Here is a 13,051-nt window from a genome sequence, read left to right as displayed (position 1 = left end):
CTCTTTCCTATTCTTTCCATAACTCTCATTTCTTGTCCAGTTTTTTCCTCAAGTACTCTCATTTTATTTATAAAAACATCTTTGAACTCTTGCTTAATGTCTTCCGAGAATTCTTGGTTGAGTTTGTATTCCACCTATGTTTTTCTCTGAGGCATTGCTTGTAGATATTTTGGAATCAAGGCACTAGAATTAAGAGGAGTTGGAAAAGGCTTCCTGTAGAAGATAGGATATTTGTCTAGACTCTGGAAGTTGGAAGCCAGAAGTTGGAGATGAAGAGGGAGAGCATATCAGGCCTGGGGGACAGCCAGAGAAAATACCTGGACTTGAGAGATGGTGTCTCATTTATGGAAAAGCCAGGAGGTCATTGAATAGAAGAGTATGTAACAGGGAAGTAAGAAGAGTAATAGTCACTTTTAGTTTTAGTTGTATTATTTTGTCATATTATAAAATGACCTTTCTTTGCCTGTTCATTGTAGCATCTTTCACGTAAATGACTGTTTGTATGTTGGCAGAGAGTTTTTTCTGCATCTGTTGATAACCATACTGCTTCTTGCTCAACACCATTTCCCTTTCTAGAAACTTAAAAACCTTTCCTTTACTAATACATTTAGATTTTTGTCTGAACTTGAAGTTGAACTCACTATCTTATAGTTTGAAGAACCTACTTTTTCTCTCCTCTTTGAAAATTGGAACACTGTTTGCCCATTTCGAATTCTGTAACTTTCCCTTCCCGTGATTTTCCAAAGATGAAAGGCTTAACAATCACATGACAATTCTTTCAGTATTCTGGAATATAGTTTCTTGGGACCTTGGATTCATTGAGGACAGACAGGTGGTTAGGTAGTCCTCCTACCTTCCCTTATCTTGGGTTTCAGATATCTGTTAATCATAATTCTTCTGTAGTTCCCCACCTGAAAATCAGTCTCCTTGGTAGAGAAAACAAGCAAAATGGAAGTTGAGTAGTTCAGTAATCTTGTATTCATTCACACCAAATAATGGTCCCAGTTCTTCTTTGCTCTTCTAGCCCCCAACGTAGCTTTTTTAAAAAGCAGTTTCATTTAAAATCGTAAGTGTGGCCTTAAGTAAAAGGTGAGGAAGCAGAATTCATCTGTCCCTTTTAAATTTTAAACCTTTAGTGTGTTATCTGGATTGATCTGGCTAAAGATTGAGATGTTAAGCTAATAAATTCTTCATTTGTACTTTCATCAGAACCCATTTCCTTTGGGTTCTTTTTTCTTTCATTTGAGATAGAAAGAGCAATCATATTACAACAAAAGTCTGTGTAAAGATTTTTTTGCTTTAGGTAGACTCTGGTCCATCACTGAGTACCAGGGCCCCAGTTCAGTCCTTCATTGCCTTTTGCCTGGACTACTGCAATAGCCTTCTGATTGGTCTCCTTGCCTCTAATCTCTTCTCTCTGCAGTCCATCTACAAGCTGCCAAAGTGATATTCCTGAGTCACAGATCTGATCATGTTACTCCCCTGCCAAGTAAGTTCCAGAGGCTGTAGGATCAAATACAAATACTTCTGTTTGGGATTTAAAGCTTTACACAAAGGCTTACACATTTCAATACTCCTCTTTCCATGCCTTTGCACTGACTTGTCTTTCCTGCCTGGAATGCACTCCCACTTCACCTCTACTTTTTAGAATCTCTAGCTTCCTTCAAGGCTCAATTCAAGTACCACCTCCTCCATGAGACCTTTCCTGATTTCCCTCTTCCCCTTCTTCCCTCCCCCTTCTCCCCCCAGCTAGTAGTTTCTTCCCACTGAGAAACTACTTTGCATTTAATTTACATACTTTTAAAACTGTATTGATGTGACTGTGTTGTCTCTCCCCTCTTTCAGACTTCTCCATAGAATGGCACAAGATGGGCACTTAATTAATGCTTGTTAACTGATTAAGCCTCTTGAAGTTTTTGTTTGTTTGTTTGGTTTTTGGGTTTTGGGGTTTGGTTTTTTGCTTTTTGGAAGGGGGAAAGGCGGGACAATTGGGGTTAAGTGACTTGCCCAAGGTCACATGGCTAGAAGTGTTAAGTGTCTGAGGCCAGATTTGAACTCAGGTCCTCCGGACTCCAGGGCTGGTACTCTATTCACTGTGCCACCTAGCCGCCCCTGAAGTTTATTTTTGACACGTAGGATGATGGAGAATAGAATTGTACCAAGTTCGGAAACTTAGATTAAAATACCAGTTTTGCAACCCTGGTCAAACAGTTGTTTCACAAATCATATAAAATGTACATGCACTTTAAAAAATGTAAAGTGCTATATAAAATATGGGTGTTGCATTTTGTGCATATAAAATATGAATGTGCTTTTTGAACAAGAAGGAGGTAGCAGAAGGGAAACAGCACAAGTAGCATTGTGGCACAGAACTTCTAAATATCCCAGTTCCTTCCCCTTTTGCTTCCTTTCCTGGGGGATCATCAAGTAGCCCCATCTGACAGGCATCATCATCCATTTGTAGTAATATTATACAAAAGAGTCACATCACTGTAGCTACAATCTCCTCATTATTGAGTTCAGCTAATAATTCAGTAGTAGATGGTCAATTAATTTGGTACAGAATGCATACTTAGATCAGCTTCCTGAGACCTCCCTCCACCCACCTTGGGCAGTTTGCTAAACAACCCTTTCTTTCTTAGATTTCTTAAACTTAATGCTTTCTGAAAAACTCTTAGACTTAAGAGGAAAAAGTATCATTGTATTGACATCGTAGAAAGAGTACTGTGCTGAGCAGTTAAAAGTACTCTTATAAACTATGTGATCAGCAGTTTTTCTTCCTGCCCACCTCCCTCTTTCTCTGTCATCTTCCCAATACCTTCTTGTGGGTGGCTCAAAGGTCTCTCTTTGGCAGTTTCTCTTGTACTGGCTTTCACTTCTACCTCTATACAGATAACTCCCAAACCTATAACATCATTCACAGAGACCTCTCACAAGATTTAATAGTTGACAAGAACCTCAAAGGCTACATAGGCCAATCTGTACCTGACAGAGAATCTCTTCTACAACATTTCCCTTACATATATTAATTATTATTACTCTTATTAACAAACATTACCTATTGTGTGCCAGACATTGGGGACAGATATAAAAATGGGACAGTCTCTTCCCTCAGAAAGCTTTTACTAACTACAGAAAGTTTTACTAAGGAGATACATTATGTTCACCAATAAGAACATACAGATTTTGTAAAAAATAAAAGCAAGTCCAAGGGAGAGGGGCCTCTTAACAACTGGATGAATTCGGAAAGGCCTCTTGAAGGAGGCACCACTTGCACTGGACTTTGGAGAGATTGTTTGTACAAGCCTTCTCTCAGGCTTTCCATATCACTCCCTCTCTCCTACTCTCTCACCTGAGAACCTGGTCTCACATTTTACTGAAAAAGGAGTTAACTTTTGGTGATCTCTCTTTTTTTCCATTTCCTTCGAACCTTTGACATATTCATTCTCTTCTCTGCTCTGAACTCTCCTAAAGTGGTAATTCTCTTTGTCAGGTCCAGCCCTTCTGCATTCTTCCGTAATCATACTCCTTCCATGTTCACTAGCAGATTGCTTCTACTGTCATCCTTTCCCCCTTCCTCTCTAATTTTCAGTTTCTCTCTAGCTATTGGTTACTTCACTTCTTACAAACATGATCAGGCCCCCTCATTTGTTTAAAAAAACAAGAAAAGAAAGAATCCTCTCACTTGACTCTTATCTCCATTCAGATTAGTTCCCTTCACTCCCAAAGGCCTAAAAAAAGAGCTTTCTACACTTTCTGCCTCCATTTCCTCTGTTCTCAGTCACTTCACTACCTTTTGCTGTCTGATTTTGAGCCTCATCGTTCACCTAAAACTACTCTTTCCCAAGTTTCCTTTGTTCTCTCAATTAGCAAATTTGATAACTTTTTCTCAGTGCTTGTCCATCTAGACTTTGATGCAGCGTTCTGCACTCCTAGATACTCTTTTTTTCTGGGTTTTTGTGATACTGCTCTCTTTTGGTTCCCCTTATCCGACAGGTCCTTTGCTGACTCCTCATTAACCTCACCTTCTCAGACTGTGGATGCACCTTCTCTTCTTTCTCTATACACTCTCACTGGGTAACCTTCATTAGTTTCTGTGGGTTTAATTGTTATTTCTACATAAATGACTTCTAGATCTATGTATCTAGCTGTGTTTTTTCTTCTAAGCTTCAGTTTCCACTACCAGCTGCCTGTTAGACATTTTAAATTAGTTATCTCTGTATAAAAAGATGCTACCTTGTAAGAGTGAAAGCCCAGTTGAGGTTATGTAACACAAATTTGTAGTGGCATCATGTGAGCAAAAAGATGATGGGCTAGACTTTTTTTCTAATCCCTATAACCTTTCAGAGTTCTCTAAAACAGAAATTATGCACCAAAGATAAAGCAACTTCATCTGTCTTCATGGTCAGGCATAGCAGAATTCAAAAAGACAGTAAAAAAAAAAACAACCCAAACCCAAGAATATCATAACACTCACTGACCCTGAGCTCACTTAGCACCCCTTTTCCACCTCCCATGCTACCAGAGGCTGAACTAGCAGACCCCAAGGGCTTGACACAGGCTTACATCAGAATGTACCCTTGTCCTTCCTCCCTCTTGGACCCCTGGAGTTCAGACTGCAGAAGTTTGTTTGGGCAAACTGCTAGTTTCAAGCCAGAGAACTAAGAAACAGAAGGAGTGGGACAGGTCACCAGGACAGGACGCTGTGAATGTGGGGGGCTGTGCAGCACTCCATTAAGACTGAGGGAAAGAGCGTGGCATCCAACTGAGGACAGTTCTGACCATCTAAAAGTCAACTGGCGCAGAGACCTAGGCTAGTGAACTGTGAGTTGCCTAATGTGGGAGAAGACTGAGAGTCTTTGAGATCCAGCCTCCAAAGAATCCACAGAGGGGAAAGAGTCAAGAAGTGAGTGAAAAGGAAACTAAGGCAGAAAAAAGATAGAAAGTATGAAAGATTTCAGGGAAAAGAAAACTTTGAACACAGGTAAATCAACAGGAAAGACAGTAACAATAAAAGGAAACATTGTCTCTAGAGCTAGTAAACAAGTTAAGGCATTTATGAATAAATACTGCAAAATAAAGGAAAATGGTCCAATGCTTGATGAGACAGAAAACCCCATGGAATTTGAGGAGAACATGGAACCACAGTACATTATTCCTAAGTGGTTTAAAAGAAAAATGAAATTACAAGAGTAGAATTTATGCCCTGCACAGCAAAATAATGCCTCACCAAAAACAGAAGAGAGAACAATAGGTTAGGAAAACACGAAAATGTAGTAAACTCTAGAAGAAGAGAATCAAAAAACATCAGCGTTAAAAGAAAATATGGGCACTGTACAAGCAAAATATACTGAACTTGAAGACAGGATATACAGAACCAAACTAAAGATCCTAGGTCTCCCAGAAGAACACAACAGAACAAAAACCTAAACACCATAAAAGGACATGATAGAAGAGAACTGCCCAGAACTTCCAAACGTATAAAATGAAATTCCAGTTGAAAGAATTCGTAGATCACTTTCAGAAAAAACTCAAGGCTGTAAACTCCAAGACACATAGTGATTAAATTTAATAGTTCAGTTCTGAAATAAGTTCTATTAAGCCATCAGGAGAAAGACCTTCAAATAGAAAGGAAAGGACATTGAAATCATGCAAGACTGTTATATTCCACCCCCACTAGAAAAAGGAGGAGAGAATGAAATGTGTTCCAAAGAGCAGTGGTGCTCAACATATAATCTAGTGTGACCTGTCCCTGAAAATCTTAGTTTAACTGTATAGGACAAAAGATGGGCATTCAGTAATAAAGAAGAATTGGAAACAGGTTTAGAAAGAAAATCAGAACTAAAGAGATTATTTGCCTCTCAAATAACAGAAAAATATAGGAGCCATGAATGAATAAAAGCAGCCAACCAGTACAGGAGTAGCAACAGACAATAGAGAGACTAGTTAGAGACTTCTTTCCAAATGTATGCAAGCAAGGAGACAGTAGAAAGTGGAAATCTATGTATTTAGTAGAGATACTGTAGAGTACCATAGAGATAAGAGTAGGTATTATGAATAGAACTTCAGATGAATCAATGGTGGGAGTATATTACAACACAGGACTATACAAAAAGACAAGGAGGGGAGCAGGAGTTTAGAGAGCAGTGAGTGATGCACCAGAGTCAAATCAAGGGCTAGCAATAAGAGGAAGGTATTGTGTGTGGTCTCAGAAAGAGAAGAGTCTACAAGGAGGTAAATGAGGAGGATGGAGGAAAGATTGAAAAAGAGAACAAGGAAAGAGGACGTATATTGGGGGTGGAAAGGGGTTCCACTAATGAATGCCCCTCTGGGTAGAGGTCATTGAAGGGAGATGAGGACCTTACATTGGATGAGGCCTGAGGGATTTGGTGTTTGGAAAATCTACTTTTTTGGGAAGCAGGGTATAGGGGAGGGGGAATTGGGACCCATGTAGGCAACCAGCACCTGGAGGATTGGAAGAGCATAGCTATAAGGAGATTTTCAGGCAAATGTAGGAAACAAATGGTAATGGGGGGAGGGTCTGGATCTCAGTGGTGAGCTGCATAATCAGAAACATGGTAGGGGATGGGCCCTGCCATGGGCACCCCTCTGACAGTTGTAATAATTGACATGGTTCCAGAAGTAAGACTTGATAGAAGAGGGGAATCCAAGGGACAATCCCTACCCAGCAGTGGCAGAAAGCATCTTTCAGAATGGATGCCTTGGAAACTTTGATTGTATGAAGAATACAGAGAGAAGAGAGAGGCCAGATAATTATAGGAGTCATGAATCCTAGAATAAGGGTCTAAAGTAAACAGAAAGAGAAGATGGATAATTAAGAGAGTGAGAAATTCTTTTTAGAAAGGGGCACAAGAAATGAAAATTTAAAAACTAAGGAACAGGACTAGTTGAAGGGGAGGAAAGGAAAGGGGAATATCAAATGAGAAGGAGGGGATCAGGGGTGAGGGGAAAAAGCCAGTGGGAAAAGGGTCACCAAAAAAAAAAGATTAAGTAACTGAAGGAACCTAATACTATGTTTACCCCCCAGAAGAGGGAACTTGAAACTGAAAAGTATCTGCACAGACAACATTAATGTATCTGGGATAAGAAGGGAAATAGTTGAATAGGGAGAAAAATCTTTGTATCAGATTTCTCTGATAAGCGTTTGGTATCAGAGATAGATAAACAATAAATACATATGAAATTAATAGCCATTCAACAATAGATGAATAGTCCAAGGATACAAACAGTTCTCAAAAGAACTGTGAAGTATTTGCAACCACTTGAGAAAAAATGCTCCAAAACACCAATAATAAGAGAAATGCGAATCAAAGCAACCCATCTACAAATTTGGCAAAAATGGTAATAATCAATGTTACCAGGGTTGTGGGAAAATAGGCACACTGATACATTGTTGGTGGAACTGTTTTGGAAAGCCATTTGGAATTATGGAAAAAGTGACTGAAATGGCCATTCCCTTTGAATCAGAGATTCCATCACTGAGCTTTATACAAGGAAGCCATTGATAAGAAAAAAGTCCCCTTGTACACCAAAATGCTTTAAGCCTTTAAAGTCCTTTAAGCCTTTAAAAGTCCTTTAAGGAGGACTTTTTGTGACAGGTAAGAATTGGAAATGGAGTATATGACTATCACTTGGGAATGGCTAAACAAACTGTGATACAAAAATATAGTAAAATACCACTGTCCTGTAAGAAATTATGTGTATGATGAATTCAAAGAAGCTATATGAACTGATGCAAAGTGAAGTAAGCAGATAAGCTCCCGATGACAGAAGCTTTGATTTTTGTCTTTGCACCTCCAGGACCTTTTAGAGTACTTGGCACTTAATAGACACTTAAATGCTTGTTAATCTGTTTCAATTTCTTTACCAGACTAGGGATAGCCAAATGGTGAAGAGGTTTTGAATGCCAAAACGTTTTATTCTAGAGGCAATAGGGAGCCACTAGAGTTTTTTTAAGAAGGGAAGTGGCATAATTTGACCTGTGTTTCAGGAATATCACTTTAGCAGCTATATAGGGGATGCATTGGAGAGGGAAGACAGAGAAAGCAGGAAGACCAATTAGGAGGCAATGGCCCTGTGAATAGAGAAAAAGGGAAGAATGAAGGAGATGTTGTGAAATTAGAAACCATAGGACCCAGCCACTGATTGGATAATGGGATCTGTGGGTTGGCGAGGAAGGGTGAAAAGTTATGGATATCTGGAAGGTTGTAGGCCAGGATGACTGAGGGAATGGTGATGGCCCTAATAGAAATTGGTTAGTTAGTAGCGGGTTTGACAGGAAATATCATGAGTTCTGTTTTAGACATGTTTGACAGTTCTTACTACATAGTAAGTTCTTTATAAATGTTATATGCTTTATCTAGCTATCTGTCTGTCAACTGAACATCCAGTGGGAATGTTAATGTAGGGGTGGTGGTGAAGTGAGTCAGGAGAAAAGCTAGGGCTGAATATATTATAGATCAGGGACTCCTTTGCAAAGAGGTGATAATTGAACACATGGGGCTTGATGAGATCATTGAAAGAAAAGATATAGAAAGAGAAAATTGAGGACAGTACCTTGGAATACACCCACAGAGGGAAGGATGATAAAACAAAGGAAATGAAGGATTTTCTAAATAGGTAGAAGGTGACTTAGGAGAGAGCAGTTTCAGGAATATCCAAAAAAGAGAAAGTAAACCAGGAAGAAAATTGGCAATATTTTCATTACCCATCCAATAGGCCTTTTAGGAAGAAAATATTTTGTAAAGTGCTATATACATGTATGTAAGTGTTTTTTATTCCCACTTTACAAATTAAAGGAAATGGAAGGTATGGCTTGACAGTAAAAGAGTACAGATAATGAAGCTAAAATGGACCGATATCAATAAATCCATTCTCCTAGGAAGGCTAGCTGTTCTTATGTCACTACAGTTATTAAACTGAGTTTAGGAAACTGAATGATAATTTTATTGGGAACATCCTTTGGCAGTGTGAACCAGAGTATTGCCATTGTTAATAAGTTGATTATCGAACATTCTTGCTCATCTCACAGAATCTTAGATGCTTCAGAATATCTAAATAATAAATCTGAATGGCCATCAGTAATATCATTGATGTCAGAAATATATCAGTGTCTTCATTTGTAACTCTAGGATCCAACTGATCTTTTCATTGGTCCGCTGTTTTGTTGAGCTTTGTAGACATCTTCCCTACCTTCTTTTAACCTTTTTTTTTTGGAGGGCAGTTGGGTTTAAATAACTTGTCCAAGGTCAAGTCCTTGACATAACTTGTCCTAGGTTTTTTGTATGTGTTAAGTGTCTGAGGCCAGATCCTAGCTTAGGTCCTCCTGACTCCAGGGCAAGCGCTCTACTCACTGCGCCACCTAGCCACCCCTTCTTTTAACTTTTTATGCCATTTGAAAGCACTTGGTCTTATTTCATCTCCATAAACTTCTTTTGCCATGTTAAGTGTCTCACAGATAATGTCGCCCAAAATTTGATATCTTTTACTCTGAATAACTCTTGTTTATACCATCATGAAATGGATTCTTCTGTTCATAACAGCAAGCATAAGACTGACTTGCTAACCCTGAAAATACTGTCGCCACAAGTTCAAACATATCCTATTTTGATCACTCTTATTTTGTTCTGCTTACACAAGAAAATACATTTCAGTTTATAGTTGTGTATGGTGGTGGTGGTGGTGGTGGTGATAATGATTTGATTTAATTATTACTTTTAAAAACCTTGTTTTACTCATTTAGATACAGAAAACTGTAATGACATGATGATTTACAGGTTAGTGTTGCCAGTGCCTTTCAGTACAACACACCATCTCATTGTATAGGAATTTAAACTCATTCATTGTTGTCGTTTTTAGGATTTTATTTATTAACTGCCTTGAATGTAAGAGGCACTGTGCTAGGTCAAACACAATCAGTCCTTGCCCTCATCTCATCAGGAATGAGAGTGGGAGGCTGGAGTATATATACTGTGTATGTACTCAGAGGAGAAATAAAAGGTCACTTGAGAGGGAATATAGTATCGACCAGGGAAAGCTTCATAGAGGAAGCGACAGCTGAGCTGAGCATTGAAAGAGGTGGTTGGCGATGCAGGATGAGAAGATAATTGAATTCCAGGCTTGTAGGATGGCTCTTGTACATGTGGAAGAGGGGAGGTAGAATGCTGAATTCTGGGTATACAAGCTGGTAATCCAGTACGACTAAAAAGTAGAATGTGCCCAGGAGAACAACGTGAGATAAACTTGGGAAGTAGATTGGAACCAGATGATGAGGAACCTTAAACTCCAGCCTCAGAGGAGTTTTGTATTTTGTGCTGGAAGCAGTGACTTTGGGCAGCTTGGTGGAGCATCCATGGAAGGCGTGATGCTGAACACGAGGAGACTACTTAAACGTCTTTTTAAATAGTCCGGCGAGTTCACAACCAGCTAAGCCGACCAACCCAATTCTCTCAGTGTGGGGCTGGTGTGCAGTGGTTGTGTGTGTACCTTGTCTTTAATACAAGGTATCCTAAGGGACCTCGGAAACACTTTTGTCCTGACTAAGGCAACTTAGCTAAGAATAAGCAAGCACCTACTTTGCAGATTTTGAAATGTGAGCTGCTTAGTCATATACTAGACTGGCATGTGGGGAGCCTTTGGGAAGCCCCTGGGCACCATAGCCCCTGTACGCATTATGACGTCAGTTCAAACCAAGGTGCAGAATAAAGAACGTGTGATTGAAGTTTTGCTTAGAGCCAAGTTCAGGTGCCCTAGCCCCCAGAAGATCCACATCTCCAGGAAATGGGATTTCACCAAGTTCAGTGCTGATGAGTTTGAAGATATGATAGCTGGGCAGCAACTCATTCCTGATGGCTCTAGGGTTAAGAACATCCCTAGCCGGGGCCCCTTGGACAAGTGGTGGGCTCTCCATTCCTCACGGGTGTGTGCTGTGACATCTACCTTTTCTCAGGCATAAATAACCGAGATACTGCTATTTGAAAAAAAAAATAGTACAGCAAGAAGTGATGAAGGTCTGAAACAGTTTAAGTGCAGAGAAAGGAATATGTGTGAGAGACATTATTGTGTTAACAAGATTTGGCAGCTAAATGTGGTGAGTGAGGGAAAGATTGAGTCAACTGTGAGAGGCAACTAGGTTGCTCAGTGAATAGAGCACTGGCCCTGGAGTCAGGAGGACCTGAGTTCAAATTTGGCCTCAGACACTTGACACACTTACTAGCCATAAGACTTTGGGCAAGTCACTTAACCCCAGTTGCCTTCCAAAAAAAAGAAAAGGAGTCAACTGTGAGTTAAGAGGTTGTGAACTGGGGTTTCTTACCTGAGACAAAAATGGTGAAATTTAGAGGAAAGGCAGGTGTAGGTAGCAAAATGTAATCCAGTTTTGAATGTAATAAGTTTAAGAAAATACAGTCATTTACATGTAATAAGTTTAAATACATGTAATAAGTTTAAGAAAATACATAGAAGCAGTTGGCACTGTGGGAATTAATTCAGAAGAGAAAAAGTGTATGTAGATTTGGGAGTCATCATTGTAGAGATGATCATTTAATCCATATGCTTCCACTGCTGATGAGATCACCAAGCCAAAGAGTATAAAGTCAGAAGAGGACCCAGGACAGCACTTAAGGAGAGATCCACTTGTAGGGAGTGAAAAATAGATTAGGTATCAACAAAAGACTCTAAAAGTAAATGGTCAGATAGGTGTGAGAACCAGGACAGTATATCCAGGAAAATGCAGTGGAATGGTCAATAGTATCAAAAACTGCTGAAGAGAAGAGAATTAAATGGAACAAGCCGTTATTAAATGCCTGCTATATATGAAATATCTCATTTACTGACAGGTCAGGGAGGATGAGAACTAGACAGAGAAACTGGATTTAACAAAACCATGTATAACCTTAGAGACAGCAGTCTGTCAGTAGTGGTTGTAAGTTAATAAGAAATGAGTGCTAGAGAAATGAAAGTCACTTTCTGGGATCTTAGCAGTGAAAGTAAAGAGGAGACAGAGAGGACTAATTTTAAGGAATGGCAGGGTCAGGTGGAGTTTATTTTAAAGATGAGAAGTGAGACCTGGGCATCTTTGTAGGAAGTAAAGAAGCCTATAGAAAGGAACAGAAAGCCTTTGGCACTTAAATCATGAGATTTACTTTGCTTTAAATCAGGGGTTCTTAACCAGGGGGTCCCTGAGCATTTTAAAAAAAATTTTTTTTGATAACTATTTCAATAAAATTAGTTCTATTTGTAATACTCTGCATTTTATTTTATCTTTAAAAATATTACTCTGAAAAGAGGTTAATAGTTTCACTAGACTTACCAAAGGGGTCCATGATGTAATGTAATGCCAAGGAAAGGCAACTTCCCAAGGTTCAGAATACCAGCATAGGTGCTCTCCATTTCATTCAGTGACCAACCAAGAACAGAGAAGATTAAAACATGACATCATTCAAAATACAGCATTTACTAAGTGTGATTAAATAATCTCCAAGTACTACCCCACCCCAGGACCTTCCAATCATTCAATCAATTACAAAGTCCCTGTTCTAAATACTTCTCCACCCCTAGGCTATACCTTCATTTGGTCCACCACAAAACCCCTCTTCTCAAATGGAGATTAGTTTCCAAACATAGGTAAAGTACCTTCATTTGTCAATCACAGAGCACAATAAGGTCAAAAGTTCCCCACCCCTGGATCACAATTGAATCTACCCCAGAGTTACTTACATCAAGTTTAAACACAGTACTTAATACCCCAATGGAGGTCTTTTCTTCATCTTGACATGAGGCAAGTTCTCAGCAATCTTAGTTCCTGGGGAGACAAGGCTTAGCAAGGCCATAAGATTCATTGCCAGTCCCTTCATGAATTTATCCTCTGTCTGTAGAACAGTCCTAGAACCCCTGAACACATTAGCAAAGCCCTCTCCCAGGATTTCTGTAAACATACAACAAGAAAATCCTTCTTCAGGGCTTCTGAACCAACAGAAAGGCTCCCAGACCCCTGCAACAACAGCACTGTCCTTCACCAGTGGACAGTATT

The 13,051-nt window shown here is 39.4% G+C and overlaps 1 protein-coding gene and 1 non-coding gene across 2 annotated transcripts in view; both read left to right on the top strand.

The window, feature by feature from the left end:
* The window catches only part of MAML1 (mastermind like transcriptional coactivator 1), a 53,671-nt gene that overhangs the window by 11,815 nt on the left and 28,805 nt on the right, over positions 1 to 13,051 (top strand). The gene's annotated exons all lie outside the window — the stretch shown is intronic.
* LOC138153597 (small nucleolar RNA SNORA70) lies at positions 10,437 to 10,550 on the top strand. The gene has a single exon (XR_011166414.1). It is a non-coding gene; the product is annotated as a small nucleolar RNA SNORA70 (small nucleolar RNA).

The sequence above is a fragment of the Petaurus breviceps genome, unplaced genomic scaffold, assembly GCF_028583685.1.
Source record: "Petaurus breviceps papuanus isolate PSGF00001 unplaced genomic scaffold, PetGlider_PUasm1.0 90994, whole genome shotgun sequence".
In the NCBI taxonomy this organism is placed as follows: Eukaryota; Metazoa; Chordata; class Mammalia; order Diprotodontia; family Petauridae; genus Petaurus; species Petaurus breviceps.
This window is presented reverse-complemented; position numbering and strand designations above follow the sequence as displayed.